This window comes from Heloderma suspectum, chromosome 12, assembly GCF_057233095.1.
Source record: "Heloderma suspectum isolate Gila_16-S chromosome 12, 16-S_ref, whole genome shotgun sequence".
In the NCBI taxonomy this organism is placed as follows: Eukaryota; Metazoa; Chordata; class Lepidosauria; order Squamata; family Helodermatidae; genus Heloderma; species Heloderma suspectum.
Genome location: NC_139469.1, coordinates 5694673 through 5700701, shown reverse-complemented (window position 1 = coordinate 5700701; position 6029 = coordinate 5694673). Strand labels below are relative to the sequence as shown.

Here is a 6029-nt window from a genome sequence, read left to right as displayed (position 1 = left end):
TCCCAAAAAAAGAAAAATCCTGTGACAGTCTAGCTGCTATCTAGTGGCCATAGGATTGTGCCCTAAGTTTAAGATATAGCCTGTTAATCTCCTCACCACCAACACATATTGATTTGCCACCAGCGGTACTCTCAATAAGATGTTGCTGTTAATTGGAGCTTCCTGATGTGTTTGTCATGCCATGTCTTTTATTTGGAAGCCAAAGGCCCTTACTAAAACCTATGTAAAAGTACAAAATGTGTGAGAGGAATAAAACATTTTGGAGTAATTAAACAAATCACAGAGCACAATGAATCTAAACTAAAATATGTTTAGGCCTTTTCACCAAAGAATTGTGTTTGTAGTTAACTGTGACAGCAGCTAAGCTTTAGTATGGCTTTTTGAAACCGCTGAGGCAAAAAGTGCAACCTGTTGAGTTACTTGACTATCTTGATCAGATAGCAGGTGACATGTATTTCTTAAAGTACATTCAGGTTGGATGCTAGATACAATATTCCCAAGAAATTTTGAATATGGTTTTGAAATTTTGAAAGAACAGAATTCTTTCATTTGCCAGAGAGAAAACTTCTGAACCAGTTAATTTAGGTACTAAATCAGGGGTCCCTTAATTTAGGTACTAAATCAGGTGCTCATGGGCACCTGCAATGGGGCCCGCACAGCTCTTCACTCCCTGCCCCCCTCAAAAAATTTTTTTAAGAAAACAATGAAAACTAGGGTAGTGGGAAGAAAAGGAATGAGGCTAGAGGCTGAGGGTTGGGGGACAGCAAGATAAAGGGGTGAGTGGGAGAGAAAGAGCAAGGCTTCAGGCTGGGAGGGGAGAGCAAGAAGGCAGCTAGGGACAGGGAAGGGATAGAAATAGTGAGGAAAGGGATTGGGGGAGAGAAATAGTGAAGCTAAAGACTGGGAGATAGAGAGAGAAAGACAGCAAAGCGGAAAGGTCTGTGTGGATGGGAGAAGATTGGGTGGGTCAAGAAGCAACTCCTTTCATTTCCCCCTCCCAGTCTCTAGCTTCACTATTTCTCCTCCATCACCTCTTGACTATCCAGGCCCCCATGGCAGCCGTTATGTGACAAGCCACATCCTCCATGAGAAGCATTTTGTTGTGGTGCCCACAGCATTTTCTCAAATTCCCAAATGTGTCCATGGGTACCTCAAGTTTGGGGACCCCTGTACCAAACCATCTATGTAAAAGTTAAAAAGAAAGGGGCCCAACAGACAACCCTGTGTGATCCCTTGGTTAATCTTAACAGGTTCAGTCAAAGAACCTGAAATCTCTACTATTACTCCTGCTGTAATATCTGTGTGGAGCTTTTGGAGCAAAAACAACAACAACAAATCAATATATTTGTATTAGCCAATTCATGCCATAGCCTGTAGCTGTCTATAGAATCAAAAGCAGAAGCCAAATCTGCAAAGGCTGCATAAAGACTCTTTCTAACACCCTCTGTGTTTTTCCTTGCAAGATACTGAAGTCAAATAGCGATTGTTACTGCTTAGCCCTCTTCTAAAACCAGCTTGTTCAGGATGAATGAAGTTGTTCTCTTCTTCCCAGGGTTAGGTTCTGTGATTGTTTGTAATTTGACCTGTACCTTTAAGTCATGTTAATTTCTGTCACAACAGTGTAAAGGATATATATAAACCTCTTTCCTGGAAAAATCCATAAGTATTACCATTGAGAAATGAGGATTGAGGTAATAGGCCTGACCATTAAAAAGAAGTGGATTTTGAGGAGGGATTTGAAGGAAGAGAGAGAGGTGGCACCATGTGTATATGTTCAGAGAGGGAGTTCCATGTGTAAGGGGCACTCAGCAGAACAGGTGGAGTTGTTTGAGGCAGCAGGAAACCTTTGGCTGGTTGGGGGTGGTAAAAATGGAAGTCAGGGACATAACAAGAAACAAGGACTTGAAGTGGGGATATTTGTACGCACACACATGCATACCACTCCTTCAAACCAAATTCCTGGCCAAGAATATTTCAGAGCCCTTGATCAGATAAAACGAACACTCCTCAGTTCTCAATACCCAGCCACCCAGGAATCCTGGTTCCTAGCTGTTCTACCTCCTCTAATCCACATCTTGCTGAAGGATCCTGACATCCCACACTTTGTTACCTGGATCTTTTTCAGAAACAAAAATGGAGGGGGGGAACTCTAGGAACAGGCTATATAGTTTCTGCCAAGGGAGCCCAGTTCATAGAGCATCCTAGGAAGCATGCAGGAGCTTTTGATCACTGCTTTCTACGACTTTCCAGGGACCCTCTAGGAATGAGGCTTCTCTGGCAGGAACCATAGAGCCTATTCCTAGAGCTTTTTTCCTTGTTTTTATCCGGGGGGCCACCAGAGAGGGTGCGCACGCGCGTGTGTGTGTGTGCGCGCATGCACGCGTCCATGCATTTTGCAGCCCTGGCTTAAAGAAAGGAGGGCAAGACTGTTGAGATTTTGAGTTAAGTCCCTGTTTGCTGTTTGTGCTGGTGGCTACCCTGTGGTCCATTTAAGCTGAGTATGGAGCTGGAGCTGTGAAGCTGAGCTACCTCATGGAACTGTTGTATCAGCACTGAGCAGTCAGGAACTAGTGATTATTATAGATTGGGGTGGGCAACTTGTATGGCCCTGACAGCTGCATGGGGTGTTGGGGGGGTGGCCTGGGGCTGCACATGCGTGCACACACGTGCACAAGTATACACAGAAGCACCAAGCATATACACACAGGCTTTCTGTGGAAGATAGCTGCAGTGATTTTTAACCTCGCCCCCATCCAGCAATGTTGAGTGGTATTGCTGCAGAAGCTAAAGCCTCTTCCCCACCTCAGCGATCTTCAACAGCATTGGTGTGATGGAGAGGAGGCTTTAACCTTGTCTCCATCTAAATGATATTCAGTATTCTTACTGGGATCAGGATGAGGTGATTGATTGATTGATTGATTGATTGCATTTCTGTATTGCCAATAGCCAAAGCTCTCTGGGCAGTTCACAACAATTAAAACTATAAAATACAACATAAGATGCACTCTAAAAGCTTAAAAGTTTAAAACCACAGTATAAAATAGAAGTAAAAGCCAAAATAAAACCTAGAAAAGGTTACTGGAAAAGAAGGTACACAGGGATGACAATTCTCATGTGCTCTCTTTCTAGCACTTTTGGGTTTGCTAGGAAACAAGGCTCTGCATACCCTTTCTTCCGGAAAATAGGGCTCAGAAGGAGTTATCCTCATGCACCCTGTTTCTCAGCAGAATCTGACGGCTCCATGTTGCCCACCTGTTATAGAGGGCCTGATGGCCCACCTCCTTAGAGCTGCTCATACCCAGGATCTAGTGCACACATGGAGTTTGCTTCCTCCTCCTAGGTAGACCTGATGGATGGACAGCCTTGGGCTGCTAGTTGGGCATTGTGTCACTGGATCTGAGCTTCATCCCAGACCTGTCATTATCACGGTTCCTGAGGCCCCATAGGTGATAAGCAGGGATCCAGAGCTCAAATAGGTGTCCAGACCTCAGAAAGGTGTCCCAACAAGGGTCAATGAGTTCCCCAGTATTGGCTTGAGTAGGGTGTCTTCTGGGGAAGCGACCTCTGGTTTTTCCTCAAGACATTGAGTCCCCTGGGTTCTCATTTGCAGTAGAGGCCACCACAGGATCCCATTCCCCCTCTTCAGAGAAGGTCTCAGTAAGCTGGGGGCTGAGTCCTAATGGGGCCTGGCACCTTGTTTATGAGACCTCATCCTATTGAGTTATTTTAAAATTTTATTATATTACATTTATATACCGCCCAATAGCTGAAGTGCTCTGACCATTGTTGTTGTTGTTGTTCAGTTGTTCAGTCGTGTCCGACTCTTCGTGACCCCATGGACCATAGCACGCCAGGCCTTCCTGTCCTGCGCTCTCTCCCGGAGCGTGCTCAAGTTCATATTCATTGCATTGGTGATGCTATCTAGCCATCTCATCCTCTGCCGTCCCCTTCTCCTTTTGCCTTCAGTCTTTCCCAGCATCAGGGTCTTTTCCAGAGAGTTTTCTCTTCGCCTTAGGTGGCCAAAATATTGGAGCTTCAGCTTCAGTATCTGTCCTTCCAATGAGCACTCAGGGTTGATTTCCTTTAGGATGGACTGATTTGACCTCCTTGCAGTCCAGGGGACTCGTAAGAAATACAACATGATAAAATACAATATAAATGTTTAAAACTACAGTATAAAATACAAATATAAACCAAAATAAATCCTAGCAGCAGTGCAAAAACTTAAAATACAGTAACAGATTTGAAACAACATAGAATCATAGAATAGTAGGGTTGGAAGGGGCCTACAAGGCCATCGAGTCCAACCCCCTGCTCAATGCAGGAATCCAAGTCAAAGCATCCCTGACAGATGGCTGTCCAGCCTCGTCTTGAAGGCCTCCAGTGTGGGAGAGCCCACCACCTCCCCAGGTAATTGGGTTCCATTGTCGTATTGCTCTTACAGTCAGGAAGTCTTTCCTGATGTTCAGCCGGAATCTGGCTTCCTGTCACTTGAGCCCATTATTCCGTGTCCTGCACTCTGGGATGATCAAGAAGAGATCCTGGCCTTCTTCTCTGTGACAACCTTTCAAGTACTTTAAGAGTGCTATCATATCTCCCCTCAGTCTTCTCTTCTCAAGGCTAAACATGCCCAGTTCTTTCAGTCTCTCTTCATAGGACTTTGTTTCCAGTCCCCTGATCATCTTTGTTGCCCTCCTCTGAACCCTCTCCAGTTTGTCTGCATCCTTCTTAAAGTGTGGTGCCCAGAACTGGACACAGTACTCCAGATGAGGCCTAACCAGTGCTGAGTAGAGGGGAACTAGTACTTCCCGGGATTTGGAAGCTATGCTTCTATTAATGCAGCCCAAAAGAGCATTTGCCTTTTTTGCAGCCACATCACATTGTTGGCTCATATTCAGCTTGTGATCGACAACAATTCCAAGATCCTTCTCGCTTGTAATGTGGTTGAGCCACATATCCCCCATCTTGTAACTGTGCATTTGGTTTCTTTTTCCTAGGTGCAGAACTTGGCATTTATCCCTATTAAATGTCATTCTGTTGTTTTCTGCCCGGCGCTCCAGTCTATCCAGATCACTTTAAATTTTGTTTCTGTCTTCCAAAGTATTAGCTATCCCGCCCAATTTTGTGTCATCTGCAAATTTGATCAGCATTCCCTACACCTCCTCCTCCAAGTCATTAATAAAAATGTTGAAGAGCACTGGACCCAGGACTGAGCCCTGTGGTACCCCACTCGTTACCTCTCCCCAGTTTAAGAACAGAAACTGGAAGACTAAAATGCCTGGGAAAATAAGGTCTTCATCTGGTACCGAAAAGAACACAATGTAGGCACCAAGCAAGCCTTTCTGGGCAGTTCATTCCACATCTGGGGTGCCACAACAGAAGAGATTCTCCTCTTAGTAGCCACCCACCTCACTTCCTTTGGCAGGGGCTCCTGGAGAAGAACTGCTGAAGTTGATTTAGGATCTAGGCAGGTGTATGTGGGAGGAGGCGATCCTTCAGGTAACTTGGCCCCAAGCCATTTAGGGCTTTGAATGTTAATACCAGCATTTTGAATCGGGCCCAGAAAGGGACTGGCAGCCAGTGCACATGGGAAAGTACTGGCATAATAACGATCACGTTGGCCGGTCCCCGTGAACAATATCACTGCCCTATTTTGAACCAGATGCTGATGCTAGGGAAAGTGGAAGGCAAAAGGAAGAGGGGCCGACCAAGGGCAAGATGGATGGATGATATTCTGGAGGTGACGGACTCGACCTTTGGGGAGCTGGGGGTGGCGACGGCCGACAGGAAGCTCTGGTGTGGGCTAGTCCATGCAGTCACAAAAAGTCAGAAGCGACTGACTGAATAAACAACAACAACAAATTTTGAACCGGCTGAAGTTTCTGTACCATTTCCAAAGGCAACCTGATGTATAACATATTACAGTAATCCAGATGACCGGTTACCAGAGCATAGCTAACTGTAGCTAGACTATCTCTGTACAGATAAGGACATGGTTGGTATATCAGCCTAAGCTGATAAAAGGCGCT

At 45.3% G+C, this 6029-nt stretch overlaps 1 protein-coding gene across 2 annotated transcripts in view; it reads left to right on the top strand.

Moving 5' to 3' along the window:
* Positions 1–6029, top strand: part of LOC146336476 (uncharacterized) — a 196252-nt gene that overhangs the window by 58103 nt on the left and 132120 nt on the right. The window lies entirely within an intron of this gene.